Source organism: Piliocolobus tephrosceles, chromosome Y (genome assembly GCF_002776525.5).
Source record: "Piliocolobus tephrosceles isolate RC106 chromosome Y, ASM277652v3, whole genome shotgun sequence".
Classification (NCBI taxonomy): domain Eukaryota; kingdom Metazoa; phylum Chordata; class Mammalia; order Primates; family Cercopithecidae; genus Piliocolobus; species Piliocolobus tephrosceles.
Window position 1 is genome coordinate 22,656,470 of NC_045456.1, and position 17,845 is coordinate 22,674,314.

Below are 17,845 nucleotides of genomic sequence, written 5' to 3' on the forward strand. Positions count from 1 at the left end.
ATATAAATATATATTACATATAATATATAACATATAAATATATATTACATATAATATATAATATATAAATATATATTTAAATACATTAAATATACTATATTTAAACATATAGTATATTTAAATGCTAAATATATACTATATATAATATACTACTTAAATATATAGTATATATTATATAGAAATACACACTATATTTAAATATATAGTATATATTATATATACTATATATTGTTAAAATATATATTATATATTATAAACACACAATAAATTTAAATATATAGTATGTATTATATATAATATATTTTTAAAATATACAGTGTATATTATATATACTATATATTTTTAAAATATATAGTATATATATTTAAAATATAATGTATATTATATAGTATATAAATATATTTTAACTATATATTATATATAAAATATATTTTAAAATATTATATATAAATATAAATTATATAAATTATTGTATATAAATATGAAATATAGAAATATAAATATAAAAATTATAATATATAAATATAAATATAAAATATATAGTATATAAATGTAAAATATTTATATAAATATAAATATTATATAAAAATTAATATATTATATATTACATATAATTCATATAGTACATAATATACAAATATATAGAATATATAATACAACACAATGGCCTGTGAATGGGACTTTATTTGGAAATAGGGTCTCTGCAGATCCAATTAGTTAAGGATTTCAAGATGAGATCATCCTGAAGTAAGGTGGTCCTAAAGCCCATGGCAGGCGTCCTTCTAAGAGACAAAAGAGGAGACACAGACACAGAGGAGAAGGCCACGTGGAGACAGAGGCAGTCAGTCTTTGCAGATGTGTTTAAGCAGAGGATCTGGAGATGAGGTCATTCTGGAGTAGTGTGAGCCCTACATCCAATGACAGGTGTCCTTGTAAGAGACAGAAGAGGAGACACAGACACAGAGGAGGAGGCCACATGGAGACGGAGACAGAGACTGGAGTGATGCGGCCACAAGCCCAGGGACACCTGGAGCCCCCAGGAGCTGGGAGAGGCAGGACGGATCCTCCCCTAGACCTTCTAGAAGGTATCACACCCAACTGAAATGGGTGGAATGGTGACTTCCAAAAAATATGTTCATGTCCTAACCTCCAGACTTGTGAATGGGACCTCATTTGGAAATGACGTCTTTGCAGGTGCAATTAAGTGAAAGCTCTCAAAATGAAATCATTCTGGATTAGGGTAGACCCTAAATCCAATGACAGGTGCCCTGCTAAGAGACAGAAGAGGAGACACAGACACACAGGAGGAGGCCACGTGGAGACGGAGGCAGAGACTAGAGTGATGCGGCCGCAAGCCCAGGGACGCCTGGAGCCCCCAGGAGCTGGGAGAGGCAGGAAGGAGCCTCCCCTAGAGCCTCCAGAGAGAAGATAATACAATTGTTTTGAATTGAACTCTAGTCCCCCTAAAAGCTATCTCTGCAGCCTGACTTCCAGAATATGTGGATGGGATGTTATTTGGATATAAGGTCTCTGCCAATGTAACTAAGTCAAGAATTTCTACATGAGATCATCCTGGAGTAGAGTACGTCCTAAATGCCATGACATGTGTCCTTCTAAGAGACAGAAGAGGAGACACAGACACAGAGGAGGAGGCCACGTGGAGACGGAGGCAGAGACTGGAGCGATGCGGCCACGAGCCCAGGGATGCCTGAAGCCCCCGGGAGCTGGAAGACGCAGGAAGGATCCTCCCCTAGAGCCTCCCAGGGAATGTGGTCCTGAAAAAACTGGACCTCAGACTTCTGGACTCCAGGATGCAGAGAGATTAAATTTTTCTTGTTTGATCCCCTGCTTTGTGGCATTTTGTGACAGCATCTCCAGGAAACCCTTACAATATCGAAATCTTTTGTGTCTTCCAAGCACCCAGCTGTCTGTTCCCCTCCCGTATCAGCCTCATCCCTTTGCCACCGGAGTCCACCGTCCTGGATCAGAGAGCAGGGAGTCAGGGTTCAACCGTGTCCAGAGAGACACCCTGAAGCAGGACAAATCCAATTCCCCACATAGCCCGTTTTCCAACCTATTCCATGGCAGATGCCCCTTCGTGGTGAAACCATCCAGAATAGGTTTAGGCAGGAAGAGATGTATCGTGTCAGCCCACCAGCCTACGGAAAGAGAGGGTGTTTGCCGCTGAGCCTCTCATCTCTGCTTGCTTTGCTCACTCTGGGATACATTGCCACGGTGTCCGGAATCCGCTGACTCTGTCAACCCATCCGCGGCGATATGAGTTCACAGGAGCATGTGGCTTGATGCCTGCACCGTTACAATAGGTGTTGAAGCTGCCATGCCCGAGATGTAGACGGGTAGGCTTCGTTTCACACCCTGAAGGCTCATTCTTTGACGATCCCCCCCTCAGCCAGGATTAGAATCTTGATATTTCCTGCACAAACCAGATATTAAAAGAAGAAGAGGAGGAAGAAGAAGATGAAGAAGAAGAAGAAGAAGAAGAAGAAGAAGAAGAAGAAGAAGAAGAAGAAGAAGAAGAAGAAGAAGAAGAAGAAGAAGAAGAAGAAGAGGAGGAGGAGGAGGAGGAGGAGGAGAAAACCCACCAAAATAGCTCTGATGTATGAGTGGGGAAATTCAAAACCTATAGCAGAGCCCCTTTGAAAGTCAGCGGTGCCAAAGCTATGAAAATGGAATGCTTTCCAGAATCTGTCTCTCTCTCACACACACACGGTCTTCTCCAGGGATATCATTACAGGCTCATAAAAAGTCAAATTACCGTTCCCGGAGTGCTCCAACAATTAATACGGATCATTTTTTTCCTGTCGTGTCGGTGCCTTGGCCTGGTGACCGGACCACCTACACACACACACAGAGACGCCCATCAGAGCCGTGGAGCCCGACACACTGTCTGAGGAAGACAGGAATATTGGAAATCAGAGCAGAGTCCCAAAGGCTGGCATCCATGTGGGTTTCTGGGTGAAAAACAAAATAAAAGGGGGGCATACCTTCCAAAGACATCAGTTCCCAGGTTGAAAACCCAATCAGTCCCCTAGCTGGCCCACGCAGCATCCCATGGTCAATACATCTTTACCCCAGGTGGTAGGTTTTCCGACTCTTACTGTCATCACGGAAAAATCGTCGTCGGGGGAAAGACGGAGTTAATTTTGCTGAGGTGAGTCTTGGGTTTCTACAGATAAGAAAAGACTCCTTTTCAACGCCCCTTCTTCAAGCCAGGAAAAAGGCCGAGTGTTACATGGTTCCCTTCCCTGTTCCAAGGTTTTCTTTTTTTTTTTTTTTCTTTTCCCATGAGGACCCCAAAGTTCAGGAGAAGTTGACAACACAGCGAAGGCATTCATACCTCTGCAAAGGCCAGGTCTTTCGTGTGTGTGGCTGTTGCATAACTTTGCAACTGTTTGACCCGGCCCTTTTAACGACCGGCCATAAAAACCATGCTAATTAGTGGCTGCAGGAACAGGGCCCCACGTCTGGCCTCCCCACATTCTGGGGTGAGCCCGTGACCGCCAAGCGTTGGGTACACGCAGCTCTACACACGTCGCTCACACTTTGTTGCAAACCCCAGGTTCATCCCAAAGTAATTTGTCTTTGCACCTCCAACCAGCCAAGGCGGAAAGAGGGTTGAAACAAGAATGGTATGAAAGCAATTTTCCCATGGAGGGAGAAGCAATGGAGGGAGAAGCAATCGAGGGTCCTCGTGATGGATGTTAGAAATCAGTGCTTCTAGGTAGAAATGGTCTCTGTACTTGTCTACGTAGAAAAGACACAAACACACACATACACACAGAGAGAGGGAGAGAGAGAGAGAAAAAGACGGAGAAAACAGAGTTTCCACCATTCCATCATTCCCTTTCTTTATTCACTCAAAGGATTATAAATCATGCTGCTATAAAGACACATGCACACGTATGTTTATTGCGGCACTATTCACAATAGCAAAGACTTGGAATCAACCCAAATGTCCATCTGTGACAGACTGGATTAAGAAAATGTGGCACATATACACCATGGAATACTACGCAGCCATAAAAAAGCATGAGTTTGTGTCCTTTGTAGGGACATGGATGCAGCTGGAAACCATCATTCTTAGCAAACTATCGCAAGAACAGAAAACCAAACACCGCATGTTCTCACTCATAGGTGGGAACTGAACAATAAGATCACTTGGACTCGGGAAGGGGAACATCACACACTGGGGCCTATCATGGGGAGGGGGAAGAGGGGAAGGATTGCATTGGGAGTTATACCTGATGTAAATGACGAGTTGATGGGTGCTGACGAGTTGATGGGTGCAGCACACCAACATGGCACATGTATACATATGTAACAAACCTGCACGTTATGCACATGTACCCTAGAACTTAAAGTATAACAATAATAAATCATTAAAGGAAACATACATAAAATGTAGGTTTACTGTCCATGTTTTTAATTTGGACTCAAGATGCTCACCTGCTCAGTGCACGCTGGAGTGGAAGATACTGTCTGCTGTAACAAAAAAAGTGTCTGGGCCAGGCACGGTGGCTCACACCTGTAATCCCAGCACTTTGGGAGGCCGAGGTGGGTGGATCACGAGGTCAGGAGATCGAGATCAGCCTGGCTAACATGATGAAACCCCGTCTCTACTGAAAACCACACACAAAAAAGCCAGGTGTGGTGGCAGGTGCCTGTCATCCCAGCTACTTGGGAGGCTGAGGCAGGAGAACGGCTTGAACCCAGGAGGCGGAGATTGCAGTGAGCCAAGATTGCACCACTGTACTCCAGCCTGGGCAAAAAGAGTGAAACTCCATCTCAAAAAAATAAAATAAAATCCACAATGAATTTGAATTCCACCTGGCAGAACAGAAAAAGAACAGATTTATTCCAAAATAGGAGTGAGAACGTGTGATCCTCTCATTGATACCCTTTTATGACGCTTAGTTCTGAACTGATCTGCCCCATGTGTTCACTTGGGATCAAACATGTCTTTTAGCCAAAAAAATCAAACTTCCCCTGGCCGGGCGCGGTGGCTCAGGCCTGTCATCCCAGCACTTTGGGAGGCCGAGGCGGGATGATCATGAGGTCAGGAGTTTGAGACCAGCCTGATCGACATGGTGAAACCTCATCTCTACTAACAATACAAAAAAGTTAGCCGGGGTGTGGTGACTCACACCTGTAGTCCCAGTTACTCGGGAGGCTGATGCAGGAGAATTACTTGAACCTGGGAGGCGGAGGCTGTGGACTATGTGCACGTCTACACGGGGGTTTAAAATGTGGGTCCTGGCTGTGGACTGTGTGTCTGTCTCTACAGATGCTTAAAATGTGGGTCCTGAGTGTGGACTGTGTTTCCATCTACACGGGGGTTTAAAATGTGGGTCCTGGCTGTGGACTGTGTATCGGTCTACACAGGGGCTGAAAATGTGGGTTTTAAATTTAAACTTAACCAGTTTTGTTTTTCTGGGAAATCCATACCAATAGAACCCTGGGAATAAAATAAAAATAAAATAAAACTCCATATTGTGAGTCAATATGTCTCTCCAGCCAGGTGCAGTGGCTCACAACTATGACCCCAGCACTTTGGGAGGCTGAGGCCGGTGGATCCCGTGAGCCCAGGAGTTTGAGACCGGCCGGGGCTACATAAGAAGACACTGTCTCTACAAAAACTTGAAAATTATCTGAGTGTGCTGGTGAGTATCTGTAGTACCAAGTCCTCTGGAGGCTGAGGCCAGAGGACGGCTCCACCCAGAAGGTTAAGGCTGTAGTGAGCCGAGATCACACCACTGCCCTCCAACTTGGGTGACAGAATGAGAGCTTGTCTCAAAAAATTATATATATATACACACACACACACACACAGACAGACACACACACGCGTATATATGTATATGCATATATAATACATACAGTACGTATTTGTATATACATATTGATATTGTATGTATTATATATACATATATGCATATGTTTATGTATGTATGCATATACACATATGCATATATACATACACATACACATATATACACTTACACATACGTATATGCATATATACATATATACACATACATATATACATATACACATATGTATATGCACATATACTCATACACATATACATATGTATACATACATATATACATATACACATATACATCTGTGTATATGTATGTATGCATATACACACACTCACATAGACATATACACATGCATATATACATATATACATATGCATATGTGTATAATACACATACGTATTTTATGTATTACATGTATATACATTATGTATATATGCATGTATTATGTACATATGATACATACAGTATATATCTGTATTATATGTATCTATATATACACAGATACACAGATACATATTGTATGTATTACATATACATATGCATATATACATATTGATATTGTATGTATTATATATACACATGCATATGTATATGTATATATGCATATACACACATGCATATGTATAGATGCATATACACATATGCATCTATACATATACATGCACATATATACACATAAACATATGTATATGCATATATGCATATACATATACATATATACATATACACATATGTATGTGCACATATACACATACACATATACATATGCATATATATATACATATACATAACATGTATACATATACACATATACATATGTATATATACATATACATATACATAACATGTATACATATACATATGCGTATATATGCAAATACACATGCATATATACACATGCATATATACACATATACATATGCATATGCATATATACATATAATACATATGCACATGCATATATGCATATATTCATATACATATGCATATATGCATGTGTTATAATACGCATGCATATTTTATGTATTATATGTATAAACATTATGTATGCATACTATGCATATATTATGTTCATATAATACATACAATATGTATCTGTATATATGTATATACATATATACAGATACACGGATACATATTGTATGCATTACGTATACATATATACATATACATATGTATACATAATATTATTTCCCATTTATTTATTTTTATTTATTATATTATATGTATATTTTCCGCATGGCCACTTCTAAATTAATTGCTTTTACTCTCCCTCCAGTTTTTGGTTTTCCTGGGTAGAAGGTAGGTTAATAGGCAGCACGCCTGACTTCTGTCACCCCAGCCTGCATTGCACTGTCGTTCTGAAAAGGATCCGGCCACTACTCCGAGGTCTCTGATCTTCCACCTCGGGGACCCCCCCCGGGAGGCAGAAAGATTTGCACAAGCATGGAGAGGAACTCCAAAAGCCACAGGGGCCGTTTAAAAAGCAGACAGCCAACCTACAGACCATCATCAAGTTATCATTCCGAAAACAAGCCTAGTGAAAAAAACAAAAACAAAAAAATCCAGTTCTGTCTACTCCAATTCATAGAACTCGTAATGCATTTTTTTTTTTTTAATTTGAAAACTTTGGACTATTATCTGGAAAGGCGGATGTGACCCTACTTGATTGATTTGAACATTGATCACGACGAATCAGGAAAAAGAATGAAGCGTTTTTCCTACAAGCTCATTTCTCAGTGCCACCAGGGATTGGGAAAGGAACCGCTTTACAATGTCAGAAGAATATCCAAGGACGTTTATCTAAAATGCCTGGGCTTAAAAACTGCATTAAAAGTAGGTTTTCAATTCTATGGTGAGCTATCATGTACCCAGTGATTTCTTTCAGAGTCATAGGACCACGTGTACCCTGGTCACTCATCTGAGAGTCAGCGGGATGAAGAACTGCCTGGCGTCTGTTTAAAGCGGCTCACGCTGTTTCTTAAAATGTTTCTACATGGGAAATCTTGCCTGTCTTGGAGAAATGCAAAGTCACTTTATTACTATTGGTGTTGTTGTTATTATTATTATTATTATACTTTAAGTTCTGGGGCACATGTGCAGAACGTGCAGGTTTGTTACACTGGTAGACACGTGCCATGGTGGTTTGCTGCACCCATCAACCTGTCGTGTACATTAGGTATTTCTCCTAATGCTATCCCTCCCCTAGCCCCCCACCCCCAACAGGCCCCGATGTGTGACGTTCCCCTTCGTGTTCGTGTGATCTCATTCTTCAACTCCCACTTACGAGTGAGAACATGCGGTGTGTGGTTTTCTGTTCTTGTGTGAGTTTGCTGAGAATGATGGTTTCCAGCTTCATCCACATCCCTGCAAAGGACAAGAACTCATCCTTTTTGATGGCTGCATAGTATTCCACGACATATACGTGCCACATTTTCTGTATCCAGTCTATCATTGATGAGCGTTTGGGTTGGTTCCAAGTCTTCACTATTGTGAACAGAGCTGCAATAAACATACGTGTGTGTGTGTGTCTTTATAGTAGAATGATTTATAATCCTTTGGGTGTATACCCAGTAATGAGATTGCCGGGTCAAATGGTATTTCTGGTTCTAGATCCTTGAGGAATCGCAAAGTCACTTTTTAAGACCTTTGACTCTGTTCATTTTCCCCACCCCAGCTAAAATGTATAGTATTTATTTTGGGGTATTCAGAAATGATAGTCAATTATCAGCCAGAGAAAACCTTAAACCCAAAATGCAAAAGGGGCACGGATGATATTTTTAAAACCCAGAGTTTACAAAATTCACACGCGCTTCCTCTTACACACGCAGGTGCCCCCAATTCCCCTCAGCCTGATTTTTTTAAAAAACACTGTAAAATATGGGATGTTTTTATTGGGCAGTCATTGAAGTTTTGTTTGAGTCCATCCTGGTTCACTGTCAGTTGAAGGCAATGGCACATCCAACAGAAATGCATTCCTGAATGATGCGGCTGGACTCTGTGAGGATTTGCAGCACTCTAGCAGGCTGAGGCAGGAGGATCGCTTGAGGCCAGGAATTTGAGACCAGCCTGAGCTACAAACTGAGACCCCGTTTCTACAAAAAGTGGGAAAAAAAGTACATGGGCATGGCGGCGTGCGCCTGTGGCCCCAGCTACTCCAGAGGGTGACGTGGAAGCTTTCTTTGAGCCTGGGAGTTTGAGGCTGCAGGGAGCTGTGTTTGAACCGCTACACTGTGGCCTGAATGACAGAGTGAGATCCTGTGAAAGAGAGAAAGAAAAAGGAAGGAAGGAAGGAAGGAAGGAAGGAAGGAAGGAAGGAAGGAGGGAAGGAAGGGAAAGAAAGGAAGAAAGAAAGAGAGAGAGAAAGAGAGAAAGAAAGAAAGAAAGAAAGAAAGAAAGAAAGAAAGAAAGAAAGAAAGAAAGAAAGAAAGAAAAGAGGAGAGGAGAGGAGGGAGGCAGGGAGGAAGGAAGGAAGGGAAGGGAAGGGAAGGGAAGAGAAGGAGAGAGAAGGGAAAGGGAAAGAAGAGAAAGAAGAGAAAAGAAAGAATTCAAGACCAGCCTGGTCAACATGATAAAACTCCGTCCCTACTAAAAATACAACATTAACAGGGTTTGGTGACACACGCCTCTAATCCCAGCTACTCGGGAGGCTGAGGCAGGAGAATCGCTTGAACCCGGGAGGCGGAGGTTGCAGTGAGCCAAGATCCTGCCATCGCACTCCAGCCTCGGAGACAAGAGCGAGATTCTGTTTCAAAAAAAGAAAAAAAAAGATACATATTCCTCAGTCACTGGAAAATGAGATTTCTCAGCAGCTGGTACACATGCTTAGAAACATTATATGTCATCAATGTGTATAATCTTTATGGAATTCTTTTCTTGAGCCAGGGTCTTGCTCTGTTGCCCAAGCTGGAGTGCAACGGTGCAATCACGGCTCAGTGCAGCCTCAACCTCCTGGGCTCAAACAATTCTCCCACCTCAGCCTCCCTAGTACCTGGAAATACACATTTTTAGAGATGGGGTCTTGCTATGTTGCCCAGGCTGGTCTTGAACTTCTGGCCTCGTGGTTCTCCCACCTCAGCCTCCCAAAGCGCTGGGATGACAAGCGTGAGCCACCGCACCTGATCCGGACGATGATTCTTAAAAATAAAATAAAACGTGGCCGGGCGCGGTGGCTCACGCCTGTCATCCCAGCACTTTGGGAGGCCGAGATGAGCGGATCACGAGGTCAGGAGATCGAGACCATCCTGGCTAACACGGTGAAACCCCGTCTCTACTAAAAATACAAAAAAAACTAGCCGGGCGAGGTGGCGGGCGCCTGTAGTCCCAGCTCCTCGGGAGGCTGAGGCAGGAGAATGGCGGAAACCCAGGAGGCGGAGCTTTCAGTGAGCTGAGATCCGGCCACTGCACTCCAGCCTGGGCAACAGAGCGAGACTCCGTCTCAAAAAAATAATAATAAATGAAAAATAAATAAACAAATACATAAAATAAATAAATAAATAAATAAATAAATAAATAAATAATAAAATAAATGAATAAATAAAATGAAACGTGAGAAAAGAAGAAAATCGAATGGTGGTTTTTGTCTTCTCCTTGGCCCTGTGTTACTTTGTGGCTGCAACTGTTCTTTCCTTGATGAAGTCAGTTCCAAATCTGCAAACTGAAGTGAAGGGCGAGTGTGTGCTCTGTGTATCTTCTTAGCACGGGGTGGTGAGTATGTGTGTGTTATCCCCAGACCGTTTATTCCCCCAAAGAAGACCACCAGAGTCCAGAGTCAAAGCCAGGCGGCAAAGATCTTGACTGCAAGTTCGAACTTGGTCCCTCCGTTCCTCAACGTACAAGAGGGCCCCGAACGATGCACGTGCTTGCTTTTTATAGCCCGATGTAAACAGGTTATAGAGGAACAAGGGAATTCTTTAGGTTACAGCATTACAATTGGTTAACATTTTAAGTTATACCTTCAGCAGTTTTCTATTGGTTCCCGCGCTTTCCGTAAAGCCGTAAACGGTTGTGACCTTATTGGGGGTCTCTCCAGGTGGTGTTTTTCCGAAGTTGAGATATATGGTGTGTTTGTACTGGGCCCAGGAAGTTGAGATATATGGAGGAATGTGTTTGTGCTGGGCCCAGGGCTGAGGAATGTGTGAATTGTGTGAATGTGTTTGTGTTGGGCCCAGGAAGTTGAGATAGATGTTTGTACTGGGCCCAGGGCTGAGGAATGTGTTTTTTCATGTGCCTGTGTGTGTGTGTGTGTGTATTTGTACATCCAGGGTTCCTCCACGTTCCCGCAGAGACTTGGGACTCCTTAATATCCATCCAATTTCTATTTTGACCAGAAACAGGAAAAATCAACCTTTCGGAAACTCCAACGTCCACCGGGGGCTTGACTGAAACAGGTGTCTGTCCTTTCTCCATCCAGCCACCTGGCCTGCGAATCTCCGGACGTATCTTCATCAGAGGTGCCTACCCAGAGGTCTTCTGTTGATAAACTTTTTGTAGGTAAAGGAGAAGCAAACAAAATTTTTTTTTGACCTCTTGGAGCCTGGAAATCAATGAGAAGTTGATAAAGCAGAGTTCGTGCCTGCCGAAAGTAAAACAAGCCTGATTTGTTTACCCACCGAGGCCTTCACGTTGTCAGGTCTGCAGCGAGATGATTTATAGACCAACACCCTCACGAAATCATTTAAAGCAGATTACGTTCCTATAGGACCATCCTCTCTAATATGACAAGCTGATACAGGCTGACAGGTAACCGGGTTGTTCAGGATGGCAAGCCAGTTCCAGAAATCCTGATTACATTAAAATATTAATGGTACCACCGGGAGAGGAAGATTGAGTCGAGGTGGGCGAAATTCCGGATGAGGACCGAGGCGCAAACACCACGTCGCAGTCACTGTGGTGGAAACGAAAGCCTGGGGATGCCAGGGGGATGTTACCTTTGCTCCACCCGAAAGCAGGGGCCGCATGGCAATGACTTGTGCGGTGCTGGTGTGGGCTGGAGACAACCCACCTGCCAGGCTCAGAGGAGAACACGAGGCTTCCCTCATCACCTCCTCTCTCCTGCAGCTGCAAAGGTGATGGCCACAAACCCTTGTCTCTGCAGCTGTTAATTCCCCGGTAGCCTCTCTCGTGCCCCTCTGCAAATGCCTGGTTGCAAGACACTTTAACCCAACATGAACATGAGCCCCCAGCACAGTGACTGCGAGCAGACTTTCCAGGAGACTGTCTCGTGCTGGCTGGATGAAAGCTTGTGTGTGTGTGTGTGTGTGTGGTTTTGTTTTTTCCCTGCAGAGAAAAATGGAAAGAATCTTGCCCTGGCCACAGGAAAAGGAGATTGCTGAGCAGTGTACGTTTGCTTCTCTCTTTCTCTTTCTTTCTTTCTTTCTTTCTTTCTTTCTTTCTTTCTTTCTTTCTTTCTTTCTTTCTTTCTTTCTTTCTTTCTTTTCTTCCTTCCTTCTTTCTTTCTTTTCTCTCTTTCTTTCTTCTTTCTCTTTTGTTTCTTTCTTTCCTTCCTTCTTTCCTTCCTTCCTTCTTTTTTTCTTTTCTTTCTCTCTTTCTTCTCTTTCTCTTTTCTTTCTTTCTTTCCTTCTTTCTCCCTTCCTTCCCTCCCTCCTTTCCTTCCTTCCTTTCTTCTTTTTCCTTCCTTCTTTCTTTCTTTCTTTCTGTCTTTCGTCTCTCTTTCTCTTTTCTTTCTTTCCTTCTTTCTCTCTTCCTTCCTTCCCTCCTTCCTTCTTTCCTTCCTTTCTCCTTCTCCTTCCTTCCTTCCTTCTTTCCTTCCTTCCTTCCTTCCTTCCTTCCTTCCTTCCTTCCTTCCTTCCTTCCTTCCTTTCTTTTTGAGACAGAGTCTGGCTCGGTCGCCCAGGCTGCAGTGCCTTCCTTTCTTCCTTCCTTTCTTTCTTTTTGAGATGGAGTCTCGCTCTGTCTCCCAGGCTGGAGTGCAGGGGCACGATCTCAGCTCACTGCAACCTCCGCCTCCCAGGTTCAAGCGATTGTCCTGCCTCAGCCTCCTCAGTAGCTGGGATGACAGGCCTGAGCCACCACACTGGGCTGATTTTTGTATTTTTGGTACAGTCGGGGTTTCGCCAGGTTGGCCAGGCCGGTCTCGAACTCCTGACCTCAGGTGATCTACCCGCCTCAGCCTCCCAAAGTGCTGGGATGACAGATGTGAGCCTCCACGCCCAGCCCACTGTGAGGAGTTTCTAATTTGCTGATGGTCAGAGGTAGCTTTGCTGCTACAACTGGATCCCAGCAGAAGCGGAGAGAAACTTTTCTCCCCAAAAGCCGGAGAAAAGTTGGACAGGTGGGCTTGTAAGCAAACAGAGCTGTGCTATTTATTTTTTAAACCAATGAGCGTTTTTCACTTGTTCACTTAAGGCGGCAGCCACGGAGGAATGATTTCACCACACAAGAGTAAAAATCTGAGCCCTTGGCTACAATCTGCTCATTCTAATGGAAATAATTATTGAGTGAACATGGCTTCCAGCTCCCCGTGGTGTATTAAAGAAACAGTATGGAAATAAAGATATTACCATGTTATTAATGCTTATTGTTGAAACAGAAATGCAGAAAATATATGGCTGAGTGTAGTATTTAAATTGCAAAAACGTGGAGATGTTTAATAAGGTAGAGGCAGTTCTGGCTTGTTGGGTTTTTTTTTTCCCCTCCCCTTCATAATTTTCAATATAATCTAAATTAAGCTATAAAAAATCATAACCTATAGCAATTTTTAAAATCATCTTTCATCTCGGGGAAACTAACTCACAGCGCACTGAAAATATTACAAGTAAATACCGTATAGAGAACATTGATTATTTTCCTTAATCCAATTCAAGCATATTGAGACGTAAAGCAAAATTATGGGAAATTACACACACGCCTGGGGGCCGGGGGAGCCCCTTGAAGCATCTAAAAGGGAAATGTGTTATTTTTTTTAAGGGACAACTTCTCATACCTGATTAGTGGTGCCAAGTTCTCTTCGAAAGAATGCATCAGTGCCCTACCCAGTCAACAGTAGGATCGATGGCTGGAGTTTTAATCCAGCTCCTTGCAACGGTTTGGGGAAATCTGGACTATTTCAGGAAGACATATGGTAGCATTTCAGATGCAAACGCTATCTTTAAGTCACCCTGTGGGTATGACAAGCAGAATAAAGAAGGGGCTCCACAGTTCCTCTGGCCACACGCACAGCTCTGCCTTGGGGTTCCAGGAAGGGGTGTACCTCTTCTGCAGAGCCACAGATGAAGAGGAAGATCAACCCTCAAATCCAAGTCTTGGTATACTCAGTCCTTAGACTGCCTTCTTTTTCTTCTTCCTTTTTTTTGGACAGAGTCTTGCTCTGTCACCCAGGCTGGAGTGCATTGGCGCGATCTCGGCTCACTGCAACCTCTGTTTCCTGAGTTCAAGCGATTCTCCTGCCTCAGCCTCATGAGTAGCTGCGATTACAGGCATCCACCACCGCCTGTAATTTTTGTATTTGCAGTAGAGACGGGGTTTCACCATGTTGGCCAGGCTGGTCTCAAACTCCTGACCTCGTGATCCACCCGCCTCAGCAGCCAATATTCAGGTGGTGATAGCCACAAAAACAAAAATTAGGCGGGGCATGGTGGCTTACACCTGTCATCCCAGCACTTTGGGAAGGCCGAGGCGGGTGGATCACGAGGTCAGGAGTTCAAGACCAGCCTGGCCAAGATGGTGAAACCCCGTCTCTAATAAAAATACAAAAATTAGCTGGATGGTGCGTGCCTGTCGTCCCAGCCACTCTGGAAACTAAGACACAAGAATTGCTTGAACCCGGGAGGCGGAGATTGCGGTGAGCCGAGATCACCCCCACTGCGCTCCAGCCTGGGCCGCAAGAGTAAGACTCCGTCTCCAAAAAAGAAAAACTGAATATACTCTTGGAGGTGGTTTAAATACGTAAAACTCATGTTTAATCATAGTAAAAACATTTCAGAGACATACTCGTCTTGGATCTGCATAAAGAAAAGACAAATCCAGATGGCGAATTTTTCAGCTGGGCTTGAGAAATTCTAACCTCACCTGTCCAACATATAAAATTACTTGGAAAAGCATAAGGTATCTGGAAGTCAGGGAGAGAGATTTCCGTAGAGTAGAATTGGGGGGAAAAAAATCCACAGAAAAGAGACATGGAGAGACGGTTAAAAACTTCATCCCACAAGCAAAGAACTGGGGTCAATGTGGGCACACGCTGGAAATCCTATAGCTTGCCAGAAACATGACTTTGCCTGTTTTTCTCATTCTTACATGATCTAATCAAAATTGAACACCAGTAACCTTGCATAATTTTTTAAGTATGAAAGGAGTTCCGGTGATATCATCAGCAAAAATGAAACCAAGTATGAACGTCCCAACGGCTCAATTTGTTTCTCAGCTTTGCTGAGTTTTAAGTTCCAAAAGAGACACCGGGTCCGTTTATGATGATGATTTTAAAAATTCTCCTCATTTCCTTAGAATGGCTTATAATTTTATAGAAGCAGCAGCTTGACAGGAAAAAAAACTACCATTTTTGCCTCTTTGAGATATATATATCATATATATGATATAGTATATATTATATGTATTTTATAGATACTATATATTTTATATATAGTATATATTTTATATATGCTATATATATTTTATGTATAGTATATACTTTATATGTGCTATATATATTTTATGTATAGTATATATTTTATATATACTATATATTTTATCTGTAGTATATATTTTATATATAGTATATGTTTTATATTAGTATATATTTTATATGTGCTATATATATTTTATGTACAGTATATATTTTATATATACTATATATTTTATCTGTAGTATATATTTTATATATACTATATATTTTATCTGTAGTATATATTTTATATATAGTATATGTTTTATATTAGTATATATTTTATATGTACTATATATATTTATATGCACTATATATATTTTATATGCACTATATATATTTTATATTAGTATATATTTTATATGTATTATATATTTTATATAGAGTATATATTTTATATTAGTATATATTTTATATATTTTATCTATACTATATATATTTTATATATAGCATATATTTTATATAAACTAGATATATTTTATATATACTATAAATATATTTTATATATTGTTTTGTGCAAAGCACTTCATGTTTCAACTTTTAAAATATACGTCACAGACGAAGAGATTTCCTGTGTCACATTTTTCTCTGCATTCCAATTCTCATTCTTGGTTTCTGATTCCCAAAAACGGCCAAGACTGACTCTTACGAAGCATGAAAATAAAGTCATCTCAGGCCAGACAGCTGGAAGGTCAAAAGAAGCAGAGCGTCTCCTGCTTCGTGATGAAACGCTGCAAGAAAGGCATCGTGGTATGTGGTATGAAACTCTTCCTGTTTTGGTAACGTAGGGACTGGCGTAGCTCTTTTTAGTAAAAGCTGATTTAAGAAAAATAGACACAAAGGATCCCACTTTGTTGCCAAAAACAGCCGGGTGAGCGCTTTTATAAACGAGATTCTGATTGGAGATGCACCAAATCTCAGCTTGGAGAATGAGTGCAACAGTTCTACGTATCCCCATCATCCAAATGGGATTCTAAAAGTTACCAGAAATAGGACTTTCGTGTTAGGAGAACCAGGCAATTCTTAAGACGAACATGATCATTTCAGGCTGAAGCCTTTCTTTCAGTATTGTATGCTTTTACCTGAAGGGGTGGCCTGCCCCTCCACACCTGTGGGTGTTTCTTGTTAGGTGGAACGAGAGACTTTAGAAAACTCCCTGTGACATGAATAAGTTTAAAGGAAAATGCTGTGCCTTGAGATGCATATGCAAACATCTCCATAAACCTTTTAGCAGTATTGCTCCAGCCAGTCCCACCTTATTCCTAAAGGCGGTTTTCTCCTTACTCAGTAAACAAGGCACACAATGGGGTTTACACCGAGATGTTCCATTGCCCAGGGAAGGGCAGGATTTTTAACCATCAAGCTTCTTTCAGGTACTTGTTTAACAAAGACACATCCTGCACAGCCCAATATCCTTTTAACCTTAAATCACCTTCGCACATGTCTCTTGCAAGGACAAAGTAATCTCAAAGTAGTTTGAGATTAACAGCATCTCAAATACAGAGCCAAATGGAGTCTCTTATGTCTACTTCCTTCTATATAGACACAGTAACTGGTTGATCTCTGTTTCTTTTCCCCACATTGACCTATTCTTTTCTCCACTGAATGTTTAGTTTTAGCCCAACAGGGATTTTCTGGGAAAGGTTCAGAAAGGCCCTCATCTATTTTTGAGTTCTCCAACCAGGGAGAAATTAATAGTTTCTACACATAAAAACATTTTTCAGATGCCTCTTGGAGATCTTGGTTAGACTTGAATTTTAAAAATGCAGACAACTCCACGGAAAGCCTATGAAATGACAAATCGTTCCTTCTTCCTCCTCGGGCAGGTCGGTATAAAGTCTGGTTACTTAATATGAGCAGCCTGCACAAACACACCGAAAAATAATCGCTCGACCGAGGTGCTTGCTGTCTCTCCAGTAACACCTACTAAACATCATCTCTCATACAAGCCAGACGAACCGCAGCTTTTCAAAAATATCTTTTTTCAAAGCACCCTGTTACGGAAACACGTGTAGTCCAACTCAGAAGGAAGAAAAAAAAAAAAAGTGGCTTGGGTTTCTTTTTAAACAGGTTTTCTTTTTCGTCATCTGCTCACTTAATGTTAAATGAAGTCTGTTTCCAGAGATGTGTGTAAAAAGATAGGCATGTATATATAAAAGTATACCCATGTCTATAATATACATATATAAATATAAAAGATATATGTGTATATGGCGATTTCTGTAAATACAGGAAATCTATATCAATGATTGATATAATAAAATCTATATCAATAGAATTAAAACCTAAATAAAAATATATATAATTATTAGGTCAGTGCAAAAGTAATTTTGGTTTTTGCCATTAACTTTTGCACCAACCTAAAGGATACATATGTATA